The sequence below is a fragment of the Solanum stenotomum genome, chromosome 2 (assembly GCF_019186545.1).
Source record: "Solanum stenotomum isolate F172 chromosome 2, ASM1918654v1, whole genome shotgun sequence".
NCBI lineage: Eukaryota > Viridiplantae > Streptophyta > Magnoliopsida > Solanales > Solanaceae > Solanum > Solanum stenotomum.
The window spans coordinates 5156987-5172112 of NC_064283.1; positions in this window are offsets into that span (position 1 = coordinate 5156987).

The window sequence follows — 15126 nt, forward strand, 5'->3', positions numbered from 1 at the left end:
ACGAGACTCACCCAGTGTTTACACCCTTGGGAGAAATTAACCTAGTTAGTATTTTTTTTTTGTTGCCTCTATTGATATTTAATAAATTTGAGATCTCATGTTTCTTTGCTCCTCACACTTCATTGACCACTAAGCCACATCCTTGGATGTCATCAATCGAAAAAAATCTATATGTTTGGGATAGTAAGAGTAGACATTGTACTATATTACAACAACAACAAATTCAGTATAATCTCACAAGTGTATCTGGAGAGAGTGGTGTGTACGCAAACCTTGCCTCAAGTAAAACATATCAAACAACAAGTATTCTAGGTAAAACGCATCTATTTTGAGTATAGAGTTTCATAGCATGTCGCCTTGACATTGTAGCCTCCTTCAATTCCTTAACTCTAATTAAGACAAGGGAAAAGGGTCTGATATACCGCTCAACTTTGTCATTTAGAGCTGATATACCCCTCGTTATGAAAGTGGTTCATATATACCCCTACTTTTATATAAATGACTCACATATACCCTTTTCCTTTAACGGAAATGAAAAAAATTAATTTTAGTTTAATTTTTTATTACTTTTTTAAAAAATAAATATAATCTCATATGAGTATATTTAATCCTCCTCAAACATATTTTTTTTCACTTTTTTTTGTTTCAATGACTAATTTAGATTTGTTATTTTGATGGTCAAATTATTTATGTTTCACTAATATTCTTGTAAAACTTATTATAGATGACCAAATTTTTTTCTTCAAATACAAAAATCAAATTACAATATAGACAAAAAATTTTTTTATTAAATTATAATATTGCCAACAAAAAATAGTTTTAATTTTTTTCTTTACACTAAGGAATGAAAGAAAAAAATAAAATAAGAATAAGAAACTCAAATAATTATAATCAAAGAAGTAAAAAAATAATTTATGTATGAAAAAGATTAAAATATACCTTTAACTTTGCTAGAAGAATCATATATACTTCGAAATAATTTTTAAGAAAATTAAAAGTCAAAAATATAAATTTAGAACTAATTTTTTCACTTCCGATAAATGAAGGGTATATGTGAGCTCATTTTGTAACGGTAGGGGTATATGTGAGCCGTTTGTATAACGGTAAGGGCATATATGAGCCACTTTCATAACGAAGGGCATATCAACTCCAAATGACAAAGTTGAGGGGTATATCAGGCAGGCCCTTTTCCCTTAAGACAATAACCAATTAGACCACACATTTCTTTTATTTACTGTTGGCCATCTAACTTTAAAGAATATATTAACGTAATAAAAGAGTTGAAATTTTATACTATATTGTTACTATAAAAAAAAAACTTTACTCCATATATCAAGTCACTCAAATAATATCAACAAATCAATCTCTTTAATTAAAACATGAGATTTATAATCTTAAAAATTAGACAAATTATTTAATACAATAATCAAAGAGCACATTTCAATGACTTTTTTCTTTCATTAATGCTTTTTAAACCTAAGTATGAATTGAACCATGCTACAAGATTAAATGGGAAAGTAACTTATACCAAAAATAGTAGTCTTTTCAAAGCACCAAAGGACAAAAAGATTAGAATTTAAAAATAAATAAATAAATAAAACCTTAAAAAGAACAAGGCACATGGGTGTCCAAAATTAACCAGTAATAACTTTATTATCGTCTACTGAACTAGCACATGAACAAGGTATTTAATTGACTGACTCTACTTTGTTAATTCTCTAATCTCATTTGTTGTTTCACTTTTTTGGTCTCATCCTTCGTCATTAAGCTAATCTTTTCTTTTTCTTCCTTTTCATTTTTTTCTAATTTTTTTTTTTAATTTTAACAAAACAAACCCCACTACAGTGTAAAAAAAAGTAGTTTATATTGGTAGGGATCCATCACCATCAACTGCCTACCTAGCCCCAAGGGGCCACCTGTCCTCACCCAAAATTCTATGTATATATGATTATACTCTAGCTTTTACAACGATATTTTTTAATTACGGGCGGCTCAATACTGTTGGGAGTCTAAAGTCAAGCTTTACTGAGGAGCGATATTATTTTTGGTACAAGGAAAGAGAAAATAATTTTTTTTCATATATATTTTTCATTTGAAGTGCACTTTTTAAAGATTCGAAAGCTCTTTTTTGAGATCGTATCAAAGATTCATTTGTTCTCTTCTTTTTTTAATAATTCATGAATTCAAATTTTTAGTTGACATATTTTATATTTTAACAATAGTTAAAAAGATAGTAAATGTTACATAGTAAACATATAAACAAACAAGTTTTAGATGAAAATAATACAAAAAAATTAGTCAAAGACTCTCTTAAAGAAACAAAGAAAAGATATAAATGCTAGAAGTATATTGTAGAGAAACCGATCAAGCGCCTTTTTTATTTTAGGTCAATTAATTAACTATTTCTTTTAAATGATAAAAGTAATTTTAAAATACTTTATAATTTTCATAAAAAAGGAAAAAAAATATAACTTATTGATGAAAAGTGAGCCCTTCATCCAAAAGCCGCCCCGTTTTTAATCTCTTATATAAAGATTCTTAGAATCTTATAGTTTAATCGGTTGATGATATTGTAGGTACGAATTTTACTAAGTCTATCGCTTCCTTTTCTTCACATGATATAATTAAGGAAGTTGAAATATTCGCCACCTTATAGATCTCAATCTAGCAATGCATCTAGAACCACACTGCTCCCATTTTTCAAATTAAATTTACAAGACAAATCATTAACCTAATTCACCAGTTAGGGACAGACTTTCAATTGATATATACATTTTACACTAACTGTGAAGTGTTTTTAGTTCTTTTGTATGCTTGATCGATATTTATACCAAATTAATAAATAAATGAGTTGTTGAGCACTATAATAAATAAATAATTTTGTGATAATAATAAATATGAATATTTATAGTTACTCTCTCCGTCTCTTTTTATATGTCACATTTTTACTTTGCACTTGCATTAAGAAATGATGTAACTTTACTCTTCTACCCTTTTTTTTTTTTCAATCAATAAATATGAATTTATTTATTTTGATTAATTAATTTAACCAATGAGCATGAATCATTTACTTAGCTTTTCTAAGTTGATCAAATGTATATTTTCAAGGTTAATAACTCACAAGGGTAAAAAAGGAACAATATGGTAATTTATGCATTGATTTTATGAAATGACAAGTATTATTGATCAACTATTTATAGAAAAGGATGACATATAAAATGGGACGGAGGGAGTATTATTTTATATAAATGCCGCTTATAAAGGTTTTAGTAACTCTAAATGTAAGATATTAACTCAATTATCACTAAAAAAAATTTTATTGCCACTAAATGTCTTTTTTTGTTGTAGACGTGGTTTCTCTATACCAAAAATGATCTTTAGCAATAATTAATTAACGATAATAACTAATTAATTGCCACTAAATATGTTTTTTAGAAGCAATTACTTTACATGTTAGTAAATTCCCCTAAAGCTTATGTGATATTGAAACCAGTGACAATTAGCCAATGCCAGAAAATTTTTTAGGCATAATACATGAACATGACCTTTAACTTCGCGTCATCTGACAACTATGACCTTTAAATTTGGGTGTGCACAAGTAGACACTTAAACTTGTATAAAATTGAACAAATAGACACATTCGTTCTACATGACACCCTACATGACAATTTTGTGTCATACGTTTATTATGTCATGTAGGACATGTGTGTCTACTTGTTCAATTTTATTCAAGTTTAAGTGTATACTTGTGCACACTCAAAGTTGGAGGGTATAGATGTTCGCTAAGCCAAGTTAAGATTCATGTTTATGTATTACGCTAAATTTTTAACACTCTTTGTTAATGTGCATATTTATTGCTGCTAAAAATTATTTTTATTGTAGTGTCTTTTACGTACAATTACTACTTTACTTCTTAATTCTACAGACAATATTACAATTTATGTTATCATGATTAATTAATACATATTAATATAATAATTTATTACTTAGATTTAATTATTTAAAGTGATTTTTAAAAATAAATATAAGGTGCAAGTTTTTTTTCTCTTAAATTAAAGACTTGGGGAATGGGGGAAGACAAAGTACCAGCATTGTGGGATGGCTATAATTACCTTTTGATTTGTAGTCCAAAAAGAAGGGAGAAAAATAAAAGGAAGAAACAGAATATTCTATACGTATATATATAATCCCAAGCAGACCCCTCTAGTACTATATATGTTCCTCCAAAACTTAATTCACTAATTAATATTTATAATTTAACATAAATATAAAAAAAATAGAATATTATTTAAAGGAATAATTAAAAGGAGATATTGGAAAAATTTAAGATTCCACCATAAAAAGGTCTCAAAAATTCACTTTGTGCTTAAGATTTTCTTTACCCCACACTTCACCATTTCGGCATCTCTAAGTTGCCTTGATAGTTTCATTTCATGCGATTAAATCATAGGTACTTTTACCTATTCGATTTTGATAAAAAAATTTTATATATATAAAAAATTAAGAATTTGTTTAGTATTGCTGCTAAAAATAACTTATTTTTAAAAACGCTTATAAAATGGTTTTTCAGAAAAGTGCTTTTGAAAAAAACAACTTGTGTTTGGCTAATTCATTTGAAGAGTGTTTTTCATAAGCAAATTGCATTTGACGGATTTAACCAAACTTATGAAATATAAAAAATAAAATTATTACATGAAATTTAACCAAACTTATGAAATATGTCAATTAATTAATATGAAATATATTAATAAATATGTATATATGAAAAAGATATTTTAGTCTTGAAAAAATAAATTTTTGTTTCTACTTTTGTTTTTTAGCTTTTCTCAACTGCAAAAAAACTGATTCTATTTCCATTTGAAAGCATTGTTACTGATTTACCAAACGCTTAATTTTTTAATAAAAATATTTTTTCTCAAAATAAATACTTCTGATCTCTCAACAACAATTTCAAACATGCTCCAAATTAAAATTAGTGAGTTTTACTAATCAGTAATTATGTAGATTGTAGGCTCCACCATGCATGCGACATCACCTAACCACAAATCATGACCCTTGCAGAAAATATGAAAAGTAAAAGTATAGGCCTATCTTAAGAAAAGCTACAAGAAATAAATATATAAATAACTAAGCAAATACGTAAAAGGTAAAGAATACATACCTTCTCTCTTAATATAATAATTAAAAAGAAATATGAATATTGAATAATGCCATTTACACTTTTAGCTTTATTGTAATTCTTCCCTTCCATAAATATATAAATACCCCTTCTCTTGGACCTCATTTCTTCCCTTTTCCCCTTCCTTTCTCACTCCGGTTCACTTTCAAAAAAAAAATAATATTATCATGATGTTTGAAGATCCGGTTCACTACCATCTCCCGGTTCTTGAAGATGTTTTTTATTCACCTAGTGATTTTCGTGATTTATTCTCTTTTTTAGAAACGGAACTCCCGGTTCAGTCTACGTCCGGTTCAGAAACAAACCGGTTGGTTTTTTCCTTAGAAGAGCGGAAGCGACGAAGAAAGATATCGAACCGTGAATCTGCCCGGCGGTCTAGATTACGTAAGAAAAATCACTTAGAAAATGTCACGGAACAAGTGGACCGGCTCAAAGCCGAGAACCGTGATTTAAAGAACCAGTTGTGGTTAGCGACTCATCGTTGTCAAGCGGCTCAAAGGGAAACGGACCGGCTTAGACTTGAATCATTTGTACTTCAACAATACCTAGTCGAGTTACACGAAAGCTTGAATTCCATGCAACTTCATTAATTATCTTCACTACTATTTACTTTTTTAAAAAAAAGTTAAATCATCGTCACGATCATCTCTCAACTCTTAAGAATTCCTATATTGCCCCTCCGTCTTCTTCCTCTCGGTCTGACCATCTGTCTGAGGATGATTCGCGCTAATATGCATGCATGAAGGTTCGAAAATGGAAAATGAAGGGGAAATAGTGAAAAAAAAAGCGGTTTATTTTGCATGGGATATTATGGATTTTGGATGAGGGTACTCTTGACAATTATGTAGTTTGGTTAAGGCTATGTTTAACAAGCCGTATAATAGTCTTATAGTTTTATGTGTCAATATTCTTGAAAACATTTTCGTCTTTACGTCTATACATGGTATAGCATGTATGCTGTCTGTTTTTATTTTTTATATTTTTTATGTTTTTAGTTTGGGTTTATAATTAAGCTTTTTAGGGTTAAGTGGAAATTAAAGCCATTGTAAATTAAAGTTAAGGTTGTAATGTCATCATTAATGTAAATATTAGTATATGCTTTCTTCTTTTATCCGGTTTGTTCGGTTTTTTTATAACCCCGTCTCATTGACTTACTTTCCTTCTTAGTCATTCTAAAAAGAATAACACACTTTTATATTTAGTAACAATTTAACTTTAAAATACTCATTATACCTTACTGAAATTATTTCGTCACACAAATATCTATGACTTATTTTAAATCACCAGTTTCAAAAGTCTTTCTTTAAACTTTGTGTTTGGTCAAATTAACACATATAAATTAGGACGGAGGAAGTATATATATTTGTTCCCTCTTGGATTTGAAAGGATGGTTAGTTATATACCAGATTTTGCGTCCATGCATAAAGCTTTAAGGTAATGCCCCTTTTATCTTGTGATAAAGTTGCAATATTATTATGCTTTTTCTCTTGGACAAGTTACACGCGTGTGTGTGTTACTGTTAACTTATTAAAAATATTATTATGCTTTTTTTCTAGGACAAGTTACACATTTAACTATTCGCTAAACCCTACTATTATAAATAACAATAATTACGTCTCAATTGCAAGAAAGTTATATAGTCAATCATATTACTATTGAAAAAATGTGATTTTAATTAGCTCGTTTATTAAAGAATTTTTTATAGATGGTTTGTTGAAAACATTTTCAAAGAACCAATTTCCGATGGATTCGATAGGAAATTCTTCTAATTAATTCATGTTTACATAATTAGAATATAATTATTGATAACAATTAAATCAAGGGTGAAATATACCATAAAATTTGGCTTTAACATTATCAGTTTTTTTAAAAAATTAATTTTTTTTTGATGAATACTTTTGAATTAATTTATACGGAATTAAGAATCAAACACTTAATTCGAGGATAAGAGACTACCCACAAAAGTTGGCTTTAATTGTTTGTTCTTTATCTACAGGCATAACACTTGTGCCTTCCACTTTAAACAAACTAATTATTAATACTGTTATTTAATTATGATATTTTTAAAATTCTCTATAAGCAAGAATTAAATATATGATGACTGGTGCATGCATGCATATGCTCAAACTCCAAACCTTAACAAAGACAAAAGCACATAAGATGCATGTAATGAAGCTCATTTTTTTTTAGTTTTTGTCCAATTAGATAGCGTGCGTGCGTTTTCTTTTCCGTTGAAGCAGATTCAAAATTTGAAATTTATGTGTTTTTAAGTTAATTTTATGTACATATACAACGAATTTTGGTTGAATCAAATTAAATCTATTGAATTATGTTGAACTCGTACTTCTCACGATAACTCTACCTTTCTTTAAATAACCAAATAAAATAATATGCTATGTACTATTTTCCATATCGCATTTTCTCATTGTTGTTATTGTCTTCATTTCCATATTAGGGTCAATCGAGAATAACTTCTTCAAATCCAAATCACACACGTGGAATTACATCAAATATGTTTCTTATTGTTGTTATACTTAAAGACAATTAATTGCATATGATTCAGGTTAATTAAGGACATATATTCTCCGCTGCTTTTTATAACACATGGACCATTAGATCATTAGCTTTACTCTTTTTTTACCCCTATAGATTTGATTCAAATGTGAAAGAGAAAGATGGCAGCTTTTCACCATTATATTATTAACTTTAACTATGTTGTTTTTCTTATGTTTTACCAAAAACCATGTCACAAAATCTTTTAACAAATTGGGTAACAAAATCATCGTACATTGATGGAAGATTTGTTATATGTACTATAACAAACACCATCAAGTCATCACCATTGTCCTTTGCTTTTTCAGTAATTTTTTTTTCTTTTTTTTCCTGAATCCTTTGGCGATAAGAAAATAAAGTGATGCGTAAATAATTGAGTCAACTAATTTTATAAATTTATTTTTATTTGTACACTTTTTAATAAAAAATATTCACCTGGCTTATAGATTGAATTTTGTCAACTCACAACATAGTCAGAGTGAAGCTTTGATTATCGATAAATGCTTCTCCAAAGATGACCCTCTTGAGTACTTTCTATTGTTTAGTAGTCTTTCGGTCGCCCTATCAAAATATAAAATTAATAAATATTTATATTTTTTATTCAAAATTTTAAAGGGCTCTATAGGTTGGATTTATTTAAAGGTTAGTTTTAAATATGAGGTGTAACGTGAATTCGGAAATGAAGGAAAAATTAAGTTCATTTCTCCCTCATTGGCGATGAAGAGGAGATCTTTTGTGCTTTTAAGTAAAACCCCTTCTTCGGGTTGAAAAAAGTACACTCCCTCGTGTTTTTATCGTCGACTTGTTTGCATAAAAAATTTCAAGAAAAATATCGTGCGATTCACTCTATTTATTGAGTTTAGTGAATTTCGATTGCAATTGTTGCACTTCACCATAACGTTTGATGGTTATAATACTTAGATGCTTAACTAGTTTTATAGGACTCTTTAGCGGACGTACTTAGAAACACATGTCGTTTTTCAAGCAGTAAATTGACTGTTTGTCCTTGCATTGGAATATTCTTCAATTGTGGATTATCTATCGTTGAATTTTTTTTTATACTGTCCGTATATAAATTAAATTTATTCTAATGAAATAATATAGAAACTCATCAACTTAATAACATGTTATAACCCATTAGTATTGTTAAAATTGGTTACACTAAGTGCATCTAATTATCGGCCATATAAGCTAGATAAATTTGAGTATTTTGGCAAAAATTGTTTATACGTAAATATTATAAATTGATCATTCTCAATTTATGATTTTCAACTATTTTTAATTAGTTAATCGAAATAGACTCTATATTTATCATGAGTTTTTAAGTTAATACATAGAGTAATAATTTGTTTACACTATCAAATCACTTTTATCTGTTGTGACAAGTGTGATCGTTTTTATCATCAAAGTTAATTAATTACAAATCTTACATTTTAGCAAAAACTTATTTATAAATATTCTTTAGATAACCCTGAATATGCATTACATGTGTATATTATTTAATTAAGGTGGAAAAAAAAATTGACTTGGGCAAAAACAAAATAGAATACTCAACTTAAGACAGCGAAACATTTTTATGTGTTTGGTATAAAAATAAAAAATATAATGCTAAAACATTTATATATAATCTAATATAAATGCTATGGAAGGTGGGTGGGGATAGGGGTGTGGGGTTGGTGGGGATGAGGGCGGTGAAGAAGAGGTGTATTGTTGGGGAGATAAAGGACGCAATCAATATGAAATATTATTTGTGCAACTTGTTTTTCCGGCTTAATTAGCTTTCACTATGGAAGTTATCTCCTCATTTTAAAGAATTTATTTTTCAATTTTTTATAAATTTTAAGAAATATCAAACATGAGAAAATTGAGACTTAAGATCTAATTTAACATGGCATTACGATTAAATTCATGAGTTCGATATGGCCCCCTGGATCATGCCGGTGCGTGTGAATATACCCTTGGTCCATGATTATGCACTCCCCCATTGAGATGATAGTTGGGTGTGGGGGTGGGAGAAAAATGATTGAAATGTCTCACATCGGATTATAACAAGATTTCTGAATTCATTATATAACTTGAACAATCCTTCTTATTTGAATTAACTTGTATGATATGAGTTAAGCCTGTTGAAAATATTTTGTATTTTAAAAGTTTTGTTTTATTATTATTGGTCAATATGTTACTTTGTGGCCAAGGATAAGATTTGACTTGGCAAGTCCATGTGATGGTATATTGCTCTTCATGTGAAGTGACATGGTTGTCACATGCTGCTCTCAAATTGTATCCAAAGCCTCATCTTTGTAGCTGCTGCTATAAATAGGAGTCGAAGGCTTCAGAAAGGGAGAGCACAACAACCAAGCAATTCTCAAAATTCTCCAAACAGTTTATCTTCCTGTTTTGCTGGTTTTTATAGTAATTATATTTTGTTGTTCCGGTTACTCTTACAGAGAAGGCTTGTTTAATCTTGGAGAAATATTTTACGTAGTTGAAATAGTTTTTTAGGACAATGTCTAGCACGACTCAAGCATTGCTTGTATTCACTTATAAATAAATATTATATTACTGTTGTTATAACATCCATTTTCCCCCAACAAAATCGAGAGCCTATTTTAAATCAAACAGTCAAACGCAAACCCCATAATATACGAATGAAGTTCAACTTTGATTATTATATTCTCTTTATCCTTTTACACAATTCTAACGAAGTGATCAAGATTCAACATCGGGTGCAAATTGCAGCCAGAACTTTAATTTTTGGATATATTTAATTAATTTTGATTCTTTAAATTGCATGGTCCTCACAAAGAATATATATCATGTACGTAAGTTGACAAGTGATGAAAAAGTGAAGGTATTTAGTTATCAATTAAAGATTTTAAATATGTTTTGTCACAATTCACAAGTAAAAAGTAATTGGGCACATACCCAAAAATTGACAAGGACTTGTAAAATAGACTAGATAAGGAATATAAGGACTTGTTGTATGTTAAATACTTGTCAATAACTTATCTAAACTTTGTGATGGTGACACCTTCTTTAATTTTCCCCAGTATAATTCTTATCATGATTTTAATTTACACTGTTGAAAAAAAACAAATTAGGAAACAAAAGGTCAAAAATGCATTTAAGTATTCCGAATTTTAATTATTCTGCCTGCTTGTTCTTACTCATCACAACGTGTAAAGAATTAATGGTGGAAAATTCTTCAATATAAGATATACCATAGTTGAAATAATATCTTGAATGTGACACCACACGTAATTTTGAAGAGTTTAATTTAGTACGTAAGTTGAATTGTATTCTTAATTATGCTAGCTAAAGTATGGAGTAAAAAGAACGAGAAAAAGTGTTTTCTCGATTGTGATTATATAATTATATATTAGTATTCGAGCTTGAAATTTTTTTTTTAAAAAAAGATTTTTATTTATTTTTTATTTTTAACATATGTCAAAATTACCTTTAGAACATATGGGTTAAACATGTCATGACATCTTTTACTATGAAATAAAGCATGTCATTAAGTTTTAAATTGTTCCAAATCGGGTGGGATGTCGATATATGGTCTCATTATATGATTTGGATAATTTTCACCTAATGAGTTGGGTTGAGTATAGATATAACGTTTTTTTGTTTTTTATCATAATAGTAGAGTAAAGTTTATCTAAGTTCCTATTTTATATATAATCTTGAACATGTATCACCTTTCAAGCTAGTTTTTGGAGTACGTTAGTCTTCAAGTCCACTTATTGTTATAAAAAATAAAATAAGAAAGTTTAAGCCTAAAAAGTTCTCAAAGTAAATAAGTATCGATAATTCCTTTTGAAACAAATAATTTATAAAATGAAGTAATTAAAGGGAATAGTAATTGATGTCCTTAGAACAATTTAAATCAGTATTCTTCTAATACCATAAGTAGTAGTAATTTATTGTTTTGTGTTTTTTCCCCTTTTGGGGTTCTGACACTGAATTTTCATAGTGATCAAACTTTATATTGGCACATAAAGTATTTTGCTTTATTATAAAAGTTACGATAAGTTTGAAATTTAAACTAAAATGTTCAAAAAGTTACCGTGTAAATAAAACAGTTTCAACTTTAATATAAAGTTAGAAATTAAACTATATCGTGCCACTAATTATCATCAACTATATAAAATCAAACTATTTTAAGTGCTTGAGTGGAAGAGTCATCTTTCTAAATTAGGTTTATACATTGTATTTCCTCTTAATAATGATACATTAGAAAATAAATGAATATATATGCATGCAATGCACAAGGAGATTTCCCATGATTTTCTTAATTATAATGAATCACTAACATTTTCCCCAAGTCCAAAGAGAAAAAGAGAGAAAAAGTTGGTATAATAATTAAAGAGGAAGACAAAGACCACCTAGAACCTAGGTATCAATATATTATCATACATGGATCATAGGTGTACACGAATGAGTCGTTTTTTTGGTTATCCCAAGATTATGATTTCGAGTAAAATATAATTCTATTTTTTATATGGAATAAATAATTAATACCAAAATTTTAATATAATTATACCAATATTAGCTAATTCAATAACTAAATTGTGGATAATAACGGTTGTTTTTAGTTTCATGAAATTAGTAGTAGCAATCAACATTATTATTTGCTTTGTTTTTTCATCTGGTGTCTCTGTTATCCATATTAGAGATTGATTATTTTGAATTAGCGCCGTTGAGGGCCCTATTAGGGAGCAAATACCCCCTCTCTATAAAGAATTTTTTCATACTCAAAACTCAAACTCGAGACCGCTGATTAAAGGAGGAGGAGCTCCATCCGTAGCACCACATTCTTTATTATTGGTACCATTGTGGTAGCAATTAACATTATTTATTATCTAAAAATGATGAAAGATTGGCCTTTTTGGCTGCAATTTCCTTCCAATTTCTAGGGGAGCTACGTGTTCAATGGGCCATGTCTTAATAATTTTGTGGCCAGTCCAAGTTCTTTGGTAGCAAAAAAGAAAAGTTCAAAGTGTCAATTTTTTTTCCCCTCCTTTTTGACTAAGTTTGAGAAGAGTTGAGTGATATTGTTGAATTTATCACCTAAAATAAAGATTGCAATATGATACTATGATAGATGAGTGTGTGTATGTTTCTTTTTTTATTTATTACTATACAACTTTATTTTGTACCTTAGTGATTTGTGTGATTTTCTTTCTTTTGCTTTGCCTTTTTTCCATTTTATTTGGGGTGATAATATTGCCCTTTCCCTAGTGATAAAACCACTTTTCGTAGGGTTTGAAGATGCTTCTAAATAGGTTCCTGGTTGGTGATAACATTATGTCTCTCCTCATTGGTTTAAAATAAAAACAAAGATTAAATTTCAGCGAGATATAAACATTAAAGTACTGATTATGTTCATTTATCTAGTTTTGATGGATAAAGTAATTATCTTGGCCAGTATCTCTGAAATTAGTGAGCGCAACCTGATATAAGCTCCACGATTATATAAAAAAAGATTAGAGAAAATTGAAGTATATGAGAATTAGTTCACTCGTTTGGTCCACGGATTAAGAAGAATTTAAGGAATTAACTTTACTTTTTTTTTCCTTTAGCTTGTTAAAAGGTGTCGGGTTATATAAGAATGCTTAACATAACCAAAAATTTCTTGTATTTTTCATCAAATTAGTCCCAAGTCATGTAAATTATTATAATAATAATAATAATAATTATTATTATTATTATTATTAATGTCCAATTTTATTTAAATAGCAACATTTACCGTTTATCAAGATTTTAATTGAACTATTTGATATTCTATCGTGTATAAAATAATAATAAGTGCATAGATTATCACTCAAGTTATAAATGGAAAAATCAAAATGATGAATCAAATGTTGTATTCATAATGCAGAGAGAGCAAGAGCAACCACACATTGTATTAATTATACATAACTTTATGCTAAGATTATTTATTTTCTTTGAAAAAGCAAGAGAACCCTACTCTAGTGTTAAGGTTCTAATACCTTTATGAACCCTACATGGACCCAAAAAGGAAAAAAAAAAAGATTTTGGTAGATACAGAAGACTCTAATACAGTTTGTTAAGACAATCTCCAATCCATCTCTATTTTACTCTCCATTCTCTATATTTGGAGAGTAAAATAGAGAATGGGCACTCCAACCCACCTCCAAATTACTCTCTATTCTTCAAATTTAGAGAGTTGAATAGTAGTTCTCCAAATTTGGAGAATTACTATTCACACTCTCTATTTCACTTTTTTAATATTTTATTATTATTTTCATTACTTTCTAATTAACATATTATTTTACATATAATTTCATTAATTAAATATCTAATATTCATAATTCTTTTTAAATGTAATTAATATAATATTTTAAAAAATATATTATTTAATATATACTACTTTAATTTCAAATTAATAGCATTTTTAATTTTTTTCTAATTTTCATCAATAATAAAATTTTATTTTATTATTAATTTTCATTATAAAGAATACACAAAATTAAAATGGTAAGATGAAAATTTTAATTTAAATACAGGATAACAATACAATACATAACATAATAATTTAAATACAAAATAAAATACAATACATAATATAATATTTAATTCGTGATGAAACAAGAATCATGTCGAAAAGATGTTGAACTTGCATTCGGAGTTTTGCAATTATTGCAGGACTGTCACGTTTTTGGAGAAAGGAAGTGCTACATGATATTGGAGGTGGGCATAAATACCGAAAAACCGAAAAACCGAACCGAACCGAACTAATTCGGTTCTTCGGTTTTGGTTCTTCGGTTTTTCGGTTCGGTGTCGGTGTTATTTTTTTGGAAGTTCGGTTCTTCGGTTTGGTGTTTAGTGTAAGGGTCTCAAAACTTCGGTGCACCGAAGAACCGAACTTTTATTTAAAAATAAATAATTTTATATATATATATGGGCATTCTCTTAACTTAAAATTAAAAATTCAACTAACAATTCAATCATTCATGAACAAATCAATGTAACAACAAATGTACAATTCAATAGTTAACTTCAAATATTAATTTCCAAGAGAAACTCAAACATATTTCTATCAATGTACATTATGTAACAGAACCGTCTTCGTACTTGTTTTTCTCGAGAAATAGTTGGAGGCACAATGTTCTTGATAAAGACAAATATAGTCTTTTAGTTAGCACAATAAGTGTTTCACAGTGATACGCATCATTCCTTAACATAGTTTTAAAAGAAATAAATGATTTATATTATGAAATAAGAAAATAAGAATGAAATAGAAATAATAATATAATATTGAAGAGAGAGAAAAATTTTCTTTTTTAGAGAGTAAAATAGAGAATTGGGTTGGAGTTGTTGTCTGAAAAAATAGAGAACTTTATATTTGGAGAGTAAAATAGAGTGTA